Below are 12,207 nucleotides of genomic sequence, written 5' to 3' on the forward strand. Positions count from 1 at the left end.
TAAAGAATATTTCTTTCTTTTGCAGCCACACCCAGCATACTGTAACCATGACTCAGTCTTGCATTCATCCTATGCAGCAAAGCAATTGGCCTAATTTTGCAAAGGTAAGAATAAATGACCATTCTTTTTCTAGCTGACAGTGTAACAGCCATAAGTATTTCCTTTGAAAGGAAAACTAGATAAAAATAGTCTGCAGAATATCCTACTCTTCTCCTCCAGACATTTTTGTCTGATTGTGACTGAAGATGTGAAGCCAAACTCTATTCTTATCTCCAGTTGTTTAAATCTGGAACATATCCATTGATTTTGAATAAAAAGATTCCAAATTTACACTTCTTTAGGCAGAATTTGGCTTAAGTCTTTATGATTAAAAAATTTTCGCAGGTTTATAACATTTAAAATTGACGTGGCACAATAATTCTGAGGCAAACCCTTTGTTCTTATGCAAAACTCTTGTAAAACATCCATTACACGTGCCCAAAGTGCTAAGAGAATATTAGAGGAATGTAGGATTTCATGCTTCTTTTATGGCCAGATTTCAAATAACTTTGAAATCAGTCTTATTTATAAACTGGAAAACTGTGACTGGTTTGTCAAGTAATCATAACAGATCACAACCTTTTTTTGCCTCAGGAACAAAACCAAGGGATCTTCTTAATATACAGTTAGTACACAAAGCTATTACTCTTTGTCCTGGTTTCGGCTGGGATGGAGTTACATCATGACACTTTTCTAAAGAAAACTTCTAAAGATCAGATCTTGCAAACATTTAGACATGTGCTTAAAGTTAAGTAGGTTAGCAGTTTCTATTCAATTCAATGGAACTTCTCTTGTATAATGTTTACTTGTAAATTGAAGACCGTTGAGAACATACATATATAATACCATTATCTGCAGTCATAGTATCTGAATTAATACCATTTTCATATGCATATGCCGATCTGTAACCAGCCTAGCCTTATGCGTAATAGTGATGATGATAACGAAGAAAATACAGGAGCATGATGTAAACATCTACAGAATATACAATAAGACGTAAGCTAGTATGCAGTTAAAACAGGAGATGAACTTGCAGGGAAATAATTTAATATGTGATATGAAGATAGAAAAGATGTGAAAGGGAGAGACAAAAGCTATGAATGGTAATAGAATTGCCTAGGTTAATTGATATAAAGTAATTCTTAGAGTTTGCAGTCATTCATTGTTAGGTAAGATTGATTTTCCTGGATACTGCTCTATGTCTCAATATCCTGCACCATAAACAGACAGAACCAGGTGTAATATACATGGTAATAAATTTGCCATTTATTTTATGTACTCTTGATACATCAGAAGCAATTTACTAGATATTTGAATGATCACGGTCCTCCCAAGAAAGGTAACACAAACTCCAATGAGGAAGAGACCTGCTGATCCCTGTTTACCATTTCCTTTTAATACAGATTATAGAATTGACACCAACTGAATACAAAACCAATCAACACACTTCATGCTTGGATCTAAAATTGTAGATAAGCTGACCCATAAAGGCCATAATATACCACAGAACTTTTATTACTGTTATGGTTTTTAGGAGAAAAACATAGTATTCATATGGCATAAATGAGCCATTCTAACTTCAGTCTTATCTACAAAAGAATGAAAATGCCTGAACATTGTTCTTATTTTTGTAAGAAAGGCATGACACTTGTGTTGAGCTCCTTTGCAGACATGTAAGGTCAAAAAAAGGAGATAATATCTGAACTCATTTTTAGACCAGAGAAAGTGAGCAAGTGTTGCATTAGTGAATATGCTTAGTGGGTTCTAGTCTCTGGTCCAAAGCTCTTTAATAAGTTGTATCTGAAGGCAATTTAATGTAGAACATTCACTCCTAGGGAAATGCCTCTGTCCCTGGTGCCATGAATCTTCACTTACTTCTCTTCAGTGGCACAATTTGAACAACAGGTGTGGAAAGTTGCCTAATCTGAAAAAAGCATAGGAGGATAGGTGATGTGGGTTTGAAACCTGTTACACTGAGAATAATGTGAGGGAGCTAGAGCAGAAAAGGAGGTGGTACATACTGATTGCTATGGTCTTAAATAAAGTGGAAACAGGCTTTGGATTTTATGAAAACCTGAGGGGTTTGATATATGCCAGTTTTGTTCCAAGCATACCTGTTGATCTTTAGAACTAACCTTTTCTGAACCTTCTAGCTTTCATTTATCAGCTGTTTTCCAACAGGTATGGGGTGGAAGTGATCCTTTTAAGAGGATGAAAAAGTTGACAATTCAGTATTCAGAAATGTTTTTAAATTATGATGAGCTCAATCACTTTTCCTTTGTCAGTAGCACTGTCATAAGGATTTCTGATATTTCTAGTGAGATACCCTTAGGACTCTTCCAAACCACACATATACATAAAACATTCTGCCAAAGCTGAAATATTTTCATATGAAATATCTAAATTACAAAAAAATGTAATACTAAATAAGAGATAACTGGTTTTTTTTTTTCTGTGGATCATCTTGCACTGCTTTCCTGAACCCATTTTTTGGAACTTCATTAAAGCCAGTGTGGAGTTTAACATTGTATTTCAAAGTGCAAGCCTTCAGTTCACTTCAGTGGTTAAAAATGTATTTATCTCTCATACTATGATTTAGTAGATTTGTGTCATTGAAGGGGAAATATAGATGCATAAATAGCATGCCCTTATTCCTTATGAATATGGAAATGGAAATGAAATAAAACAATATGTTGGACAATAAAATAATAGGGACGTTTATTATTTTAAATAGTTAACATCTTTGCCATGTATGAGTGTTTAAATAAATATATAGCCAAACCATTCTTCTAGTTTGTTTTTTATTTATATAATAGATATACTTATCTTTTATTATATTTATTTAATATTTGTATCTCCCATCAGAGTCCTCAAAAACAAATATTCTAAAAGCTCTACTAATTCTTTAAAATAAATATACAAACTCTCTTACTTTAAAATAGAACAGCTTTGTTTAGTCTAAGGTGGCTGTGACAACATGAAAATAATTAAAACACAGCATAAATATTAGCACTCCCCTTTGTGTCTTCAGCTTACTGTCAGAAAATCATATGAATTTGTATGTTAGGAAAAGATGACTACCACAGCTCTTTTAAGACCTGTGTTATTTCTGTATAGAATATATTTTCATGAAAAATCCAGCTAATGTTACAATTCTATCTGAGATGGCAAAATTAAACCTATTTCACAGAGGTGGACTCAGTTAAAATAAGCTACTGCATTGGGCACAGAAATCACAGATATTCTTTCAGTGCTAGAAAGAAAAATGTTCTATTGGCATGGAAAATTTCCAGATCTCAGTAAGACCAAGGAAGCAGCTTGTTTCCTGAGATGTGAAACAGTGCTTATTCCTCTTCCCTTCTCACCTTTTCATTTAAAAGAGAAACATAAAAAGAATAAAGTAAAACTATCTTCTCTCTCCCTGAGACCAGTTACAATGCAGTTATGTGAAATTCATATTCTATCAACTAAAAACCTGTTTTCACAACGTAAAACCCAAACCATTGCAAAGTAGAATATACACAAGCAGTGCCAAACACAGTAAAGCGATCATAATAGGACCATAATTCTTATCTTATTTACACTACTGTGATTTCATTGTCAGGAGTAATTGTGAAAGGAAAGCACAACAAATTTGTCAGAGTTTTCTGATGCTAAGTGGCAGTCTTGCATAGGAACAGCTCTTAATTTTAATGCCACTTTAGGTCCTAGCCTTGGATCAGTATTCCTGTGCGTTTGTTTTGATTTACATCTGCTCCCATTGCAGCTGCTCTTTATTCTCTCTACTACATTTTGTAATTCATAGAATCATAGAATAGTTTGGGTTGGAAGGGACATTAAAGATCATCTAGTTCCAACCCCACTGCCATGGGCGGGGACACCTTCTACTAGATCAGGCTATAGGTTGTGATGCATTGGTTTCTGAGCTTTCTAATTGCTCTTCCTAACTGTTGCACCACCAGACGTACAGTGAGACCAAGAATGTAGCATTTCAGACAGAGCTCTTCTGACGGGATTTTGGTTGACAATGGCTTGTACAGATACGCCAGTCTTGCAGACTCTGAGCCAGTTTCTGCCTCACGTATGAGACCTCTCCCAAATGGAGGCTTTCTGATGATTATACATGACTAATTTTAAAAGATAGTATCACAATACTCTACCTCTGCCATTTCCCATTAAAATATCTCAGACAAATAATGTCCTCATCATTAGGCCTGAGGCATACTTCTGACAGCGTGCTGATTATAACTGTGTAAGTTAGAGATTGTTAACACTTAACTCATCTGAGCTCAGTCTTTATCACCAGCTCAGTCTGGTTGTAAATACCTGCCTAAGATTGTCATGCAGGTCTTCATAGTGTATGGTATAAACCATTTGGCTGCTTCTATTGGCATAGTGCCCTTTTTATACCTTTGAATATTCTACTCTCATGTAAATTTACTGGGACCTTGTGAATCATAGCAGTGTGTGTCACATAGAAAAAATAATTCTTCATGTCCTACTTGTGAACAGATTTTCAGGAAAGCAATAAGTAGTTGTCAGTGATGCAGTCTTCTGCTTCAAAAATGTTTATGTTGTGCGTCCATCTCAAGAAGTATCAGCTTTGGCATCTGACCATTTTTTTGGTATTATCATTATCCAGACCTGGAATGAATATGTTTAATTCCCTATGACTTAAAAATGTATCCATTCAAAATAGTTATAGGTATTTGTCTTTTAAATATGCTTTTCAACAATGGTGGAATATATTCACTTGTTCAACAGAAAATGGACTTAGCAAATGTGGAACAACTTTCCAAAATTCTCCACAAAAGCTAAATACAGGAGTTGCTTATGTTGGAAAAAATTTACTGCTTTGTATAGTTGTTTATTAGAGATTTCATCATAACAAAATGTATTTTTGATTAATTGACCTCTACTTCTGATATAGCAATAAATTGACTTGCTTCTTAAGTTATGCCTATAATCAATCAATTGTCTAACCAGTACAAGATCTTGTGCTTTGGAAGCCTTACTATAACCATAGAAATGGTGAAGTACATGGTAATCTGCTACCTACAATCTGTGTCATAATAAAACAGTATTTTCCACAGTCCTAGGCAATCTGGGCTCCTCTGGTAATCTGCTCTACAACCTGGCCTCAGTTTTCTGTAAGGTTTGCGTTGCAGGATTTTTATATGTGCATCCTTGTACATATTCACCTAATTTGTACTCAGTGGGAGAGTTGAAGTTCATAACATAGATCAATGTTTTTAGCATCCTGTACTGTAGTCCATTAGATGCCATTCATGGTAATGTAAAGCAAAGCACCTCTCTATGGCATCTGTCCCATTTTCTGCTATTGAAGCTTTGTGTGTTATAGTTCCTATTGGCAGACATGGCAGTCAGTTTTTCTTTCACAGGTTCTATAAAATTTCATTCTATTTCAGTGAGAGCTCACTTTACTTGTAGTAAAGGAGTTCCTAAGCTATCTTCACATGTCCAGCTGCATGATGACTGAGCCAGGGAGATTAGTCTAGAAAAGCATAGAGTCTGTGAAAAGCAATGTGATGATTGAAAAGTCAGACAATAGGAAAGTTAAAGCTATGAATTTATGTCCATTTATTGGACAGCAAGCACTGCAGTCACACATAACAGAGCACTGTATGTAGCTGCTGCAGAGCTCCATCATGTTTCTCTGACCACTGCCAAGTTAAGTTATCCTGTTGTCTCAGCAGAGCTGTCTTCCCTTGGGTGCCCTCTGTGGTTAGTCTAATTATCTGCAGGATCTTTTGTAGAACTTATAGTATAAAATGGTTTTGCTACTGCTGAAGTCTCCATGTTTGCTGTCATCTGTCTAGATTCCTTTTGTATTTACCACCTTTCAGCTTTCATTTGAATTAAATGAATATTTTCTACTTGGATCTTTGCCTTCCCTTTCTTCTGTTTCTGATCATGTTCCACCTTGATTGACATTGTAATTATCATGTCCCCAGCTATTATGTGGATGTCTATAATAACTCCATATGTTTCACTGTTGCTTTGTTGAAACAATTTCCTCATTGCCCTTATTCCAAAAGCTAGATGTTATCTAACTTGTAGCTGCCTCAGGAGTTCCATGGTGTAGATGATTCCTCATTTAAACAGCCTTGCCAATATCAGGTTTTTTTGTCTAGAAGAGTCAATATGTTTTCACCAGGTAGTCTATGCTGAACATCTGTTTGTGAACAAATGGAATAATGCTTAGAACAGACCTGTTAAAATGTCTGGGATTAAGAGAAATTGCAGGGTTTTTTAGCTGTGACTAAATTATAAACCTTTGTGGATATGTTCATTTTGGCCTTGAACTTTGTTTATGAGATGCTCGGGTACAATTTTGAGTCTGTCTCCTGCAAAGAGGTTATTTTGCTGGTCAAGCTTGATAACAATGACTGACTGATGTGTGTACTCTACTGGCATATTTACAGGCCTGCAAGGACTTCTTGAATGATACAATCAGATTTTTTCGTGTGTACTGGCTGCCTTAATACTCAACACTTTTATTAAGGTATTGTGATTTCTCAGTCTAACACGAGAGTCAAAGAGCTGAAGGAAGACTTGACCTTAAATGGTGTTCAAGGGACTTAGCTTGGAACTGCCATCTGTTACAAGTGTAACACCAAAGTAGACGGGACCCTGTCATCTGACTCAAAAATTGAGCTGAGAAAAACTTAACTTCAGGCCCAGTATCAGTCTTGATTATTGAAATGTGGAAAATGAGATTCGCTGTGCATACTGAACTACTTTTCCTGCTCAGCATTATTCTGTTCCAGGTACAGGTTTAATCAGATTCAATTTCATCAGTGCATTTTGAGTATTACCATACATGTAAGCTTAGTTCAGCTCTTCATGTTGAAGTGTAATTATTTAATTATATAATTTTGCAACGTTATTCTGAAGGCTGAGCAAAACATAGTACTTGTATGCTATAGCACACATGCACTGTTCCTCGGTGTGAGCTATTGATGTCTCTCTCATTCTGGCTATGTCTACCTTAGCTAGTAGCAAGTTGCTGAAGACACCTGCACAATACGTGTTTGCAGTGGGGAGAGTTTACCTGAGTTTAGGCTTGCATGAACTGAAAGTTTGTTACCAGCTGAATAACATTAGGTAGAAGTGCATTAGGTGAAGTCCTGCACTGTATCGGTCTCATCCAGATGAAAATCGATTAATGTACTCCAAGACTGCCCTGCAATGCAAACCAGCATGTAGTAATTGGAGACAACTGGGGGACTTGCTTCACAAGTGCACTTTTTGTCTGAAATAGAATGCTACTTTAACCTTCAACCTCTGACTCTCAGATTTTGTGATATTCTCCGGGATGTTTTGAGCTGGCAAGAATTGTAAGGATGGGAATAGATTCCGATTTCTGTGCCTATGTCTTGTAGGATCCTGCTAATGACTATTATTTTTTTCCATTCCAAATAAATATCTGTGATGGTCTTGTCTCAAGTCTCCTATTCCTGTTTTCTTCTTAATCCTGACTACATCTTTTTTGGTATTTCCAATTACATAATTTCTTGCCTCTTACCTCTGCTGTATTATAAACTCGTGTTACTGCTTTTTCCCTGTACGTAAAAATTGATAGTCTGTAATTATTCTGAAGACTTTTTCAGAATCAAAACATGTTCATAACCATTACACATAATGAAAGGCTGTTATGAGCTTTGGGAATCTTTGCTTCTACGGGAATTAAAGCAGAGCTTTTAAATCCCTTACTACTTGATTGTTTCCTGGAGCCTTGAGCTGAATGAGGAGTGGTGGTCCAATAACCTCCACTTCTCTGCAAAATTGCTAAGAAGAAATTAGGCTGGGAATGGCTTACAGTTCTTCTGGTGTATTTTTTGAATACTGCTTTTCAGTATATTTGTGTTATTTTTTCAGTTTATTTTGTCATATATCTATAGTCTCAGAAAACATAATCTCTTCTTGCTTTAACCCAACTGGTGTCACTTCTGACACAATGTTTCCCAGCTGCTGGATTTCTATATTCAACAAATTCAGAGTGAGACTAAAGGATGGTGAAAACTTCTCTTGCGAAATACCATACTCTACCGTCCAGTGCTCCAGACTAAGTATCTGTTTCATATGAGAACTGATTCCAACTTCTTCCTCTAGAGTTGTTAGAAATTATTCCTTGTAATGCAGCATTGTTACAGTATAATAGACTTTTTTGGGGGGTGCATTTATACCTCTGTACTTAGTATAGAGGAGAAAGAATCGGATCCCTGCTCATATTAGAGCACAGGACCTTCTTGAAAAAGATATAGCATACATGTCACTTCATTCATTTAAATAGCCTCATGCTATTGAATTGAAGGTGGCTCAGGTAAGTAAAATACTTAAACATTTATGTACCTATAGGATCATTATCTTAGTGTGTATTAAATGAATTGAGGGTAGAAATCCTTTGGGAAGATTCAGTATAGCTCAGTAAAGGGAAGTCTTGCATTGCAAACCTCTTGAAGATCTTTAAAGGAATCAGCAAACATGTAGCTAAAGGCTATCTGGCGGATAGTTTACCTGTGTTTGTCCAAAGGCTTTTAAAGTAACTAAGCGGTCATGGAATAAGAGGGAAGGTCCCACTGATAAATCACTAGTTAAAGGATAACCAGAAGAGAATATATGTATTTTTCTTACAAAGGAGAGAGGTTACCACTGTAGTTCCACTGCAGCTGTGCTCACCCACATATTTATAAATTATTTAGAAAATGGTATTATCAGTGGGTAAGACAGTTTTCATATTATATTATTTACTAGAGCATTTGAAGACAGCTAAAGGACTTTAGAGGTCTAAGTGGTTATATAATGAAGGGCAGTTGGCATTCACTGTAAATATATACAACATGATGCACATGAGGAAAAATAATCCTAACTTCACATGTGAACTGGTAGTCTGCAACTTTGCCATTACCAGCCACAAGTGAAGTGGTGCTATGATAAATAGTTCTGTCAAAACATCACTTAACATTCAGCAGTGGACAAAAAGGAATGTTGAGAATTATTGTAAAAGGAAGAAAGAACAAATGCTAAATAAATGTTTATGCCACTTTGTAAATATATGCTTCATCATTCTCCTAGAATACTGTGATTTTTTTTTCTTATTTCAGTACAGCAGCATATAAGACTACAGCAGAAATCATAAAGATTCAAAGAACAAGTATGATCAAAGATATAGAATAGCTTCAGCATAAGTAATGATTAAACTGAATGATTTTCGACTGAAAGAGAGATGGTTGGATAGGCATATGGTAAAGCTCTACAGAATCATATCTATCTGGAGATAGCTGTGGAAAGGCTGGAGAGACCTCTTCACTGTCTCTTACAGGACAAAAACTAGCAGTTAATGAATGAAGCTGGTATGAATCTAGTTTAAAACAGAAGGAAGTGGTTGATCATGCAGTGGGGTTGTATATTCTTTTGAACTTTTTTCCAAAGGATGTTTTATATTAAAAAAATTAACATGGGCTCAAGCAGACAACTGTAAAGATACTTAGAAATGCAATGCAAGTACTGGGAGAGGTTATTAAATAGATTAATTATATCAGGTTCCAGAAATTCCATAAACTGAAAATAGTTGAGGCCAGGAAAATATTAGAGAAAATACAAGATGCGCTTGCCCTGTACTTGCTTTTCCTTAGCTACTTCCTTTGTCTTTTAGAAATAGGATACTGGGAGACTAACATTACTCTCAACCCATGGTCTCATAGTTTTCTGTACTTCAGTTCTGGTTAATTATTTATGTTGTCTACTTATTACTTCCTTATATTTATTCTTGTAAATAAAATTAGTTTCTGCATTAGTACATTCCAGTAGTCACTTTATTGAAACTGATTCAGTTACACTGGCATTCTTAACAAATTTGTCCAAATTTGATTCTCCGTTACATAGAAACAGTCTGCCAACCTCTCTGATTAACACGTTTCAAAGAAGAAAAGTGTCAAAGTTAGTTATTCATGTGATTAATAAGGAGTATGAATAAAAACCATGTACTTAGATACTGGAAATTACAGGATGAACTTTGCCATTAAACTAAGTTAATTAAACTTATATCCCAAAAGTCCATTTAATAATGATTGTGTATAAGTTTTTATGTACAGTTGTTTTTTCTAGGTTTGTACTGACTTTGCTTGCTCTGTTCAGGAGCCATGGTAGAGATGTGGTACTGTAGGAGAAAGTACAGAGTTGCTTTAAACTTGTAGTCAGAATGTACCTAGAGACATGATCTGAGAAAAAAATGATCTGAAAGCAACATAGAAGTTAACTTAGTTCCATGTCAGATTCTCTTGGAAGGGAAAAGGGAACTTGTTAGTATTTACTAAACAGTCATAATTTCAGACTACTACTAGAGCAGACATCAGATTTCATATTCTTACCAACTCCATGCAACCACCGTTCCAAAAACCATAATTATAAAAACCTTAGGCTGGTTTTCATTATTAAGTAAGCTTTTACCTCAGGGTAATTACTACAAGCAAAATGCATGCAGTGACAAGGAACTTCAGTTTTTCTACCAGGTAAATAAATACAAAAAAAAAAAGAGAGACCTGAAGGCATACTGCTGACCTAATCTGTTTTACCTAAAGGCAAAACTGTAGAATCTTGCCTCTACTAAGCTTTTACTTCAGCGTAGTTTGGTAACTCTGGATGTAAAATTAAAGCAAAGCAGAAACAACAGCAAAAAAAAATTCCTCTCAAATTATCATTTTCTCAAGTAATAAAGCAGGAAATTATCTTCATTGAAAAACAAACCAAAACAAATAGGATTCTAGGAACATTACATGTGTATGTTTCATTTGGAAAATCTGGCAAATCACCAGAAGCATGGCTTAGATTTTTTTAAAGAATGTAAACCTATGGGTTGCTTGCCAGGAAAGAAAAAAAAATTATTTGAAAAACCCTATGCAATTCGGTCTAATTAGCAAACTTTGCCAAGAATGGTCCTTAACAAAGGATCAATATCTATCCCCACACATAGTCCACCCCCTACTCTCCCCAGAGGTCATTATGAGTTATTTGTATCCTAACAGTTTGAGAAACTTACTTCTTTTGTAACACTAAGGTGATAAAGATCACCAGACTATTCTCAATGTAATCATTAGTAGACTTTATTTTCAGATAAGTCCTAATTTAGACCTCAGGTAAACAGATGAACTATCTCATACATCTTGTTTTCCCCAAAAAATCAAGGTGTTCATTACTCAGTTTAGCTAGCATATGGTAACTAAGATTACCAGTATGAGGTAAGGTCCTAATGAAGATCAGTCGGTTCTTAATTTCAAAATTAATTTGGAGATCAAGTTGGCCCTTTACTGCAGCACAATCTGCTATGACAAATTACTAATGCATGAAAGCTGCAAATTACCTGTTTCATTAGGAATTTATCAGGCATTTGTTACCATAGGTGAAGACACACCTGGTTTCCTAGTGAAGACATTTCCTCCATGAAAATTGCTTCTGTGCTTGGAAAAGGTTTCACTAGCTGCAGGCAGGTGAGTAAGCAAGCAGGCAGACTGAGGCACACAGAGCTTACAGTCATTTGGACAACTTGCCTGCTTCAAGTTAAGCATCTGCTAAATGCTTTGCAGCTTACAGCCTACATTTCAGAATTTGAGGCCTTTCCTCATTGGTTTGAGACAACCTGCTGTCAAGACCTTTATGAAGATGGAGTTATGCAGACCTTTAAAGTTTTTGCTTAGAGAGCTGTTTACAGTAGGGTTTTGTTTAATTTATATAGCTAATGTTTCTCTTTTTAGCAAGAGGTTGCTTATTTTTGTTTGTTTCAGTGGGGTTTTTTTTGTTAGTTTGTTTTCTTGAGAGTGTGTTCATGTTGTGGCAGAAAGTTTGTGGACCCTAAAGAACAAATATTAATAATATTACAGGGCATACAAACAACACTGCTCAGATCGTTAAGAAAACTGATAGGAACAAGTATCTAAATAAAACTAATGAGTTTTTACCTGTTTTCAAAAAGTTAACTGAAAACAAATTTAGCAAATGGCAAGATTCCAAATGCTGTAGCTAGAACATGCCATAATTTAAAATCTAAAAATCTTATAATTTTTTTCTGATGTATGACAGATAAAGATTCATTTTGCAATAACTGTTTAATGCATGAGTGCTCTGTTTTTGTTATGGAAGGCTGAAAAC

This window comes from Egretta garzetta, unplaced genomic scaffold (genome assembly GCF_000687185.1).
Source record: "Egretta garzetta isolate BGI_Z169 unplaced genomic scaffold, ASM68718v1 scaffold46, whole genome shotgun sequence".
Lineage (NCBI taxonomy): Eukaryota > Metazoa > Chordata > Aves > Pelecaniformes > Ardeidae > Egretta > Egretta garzetta.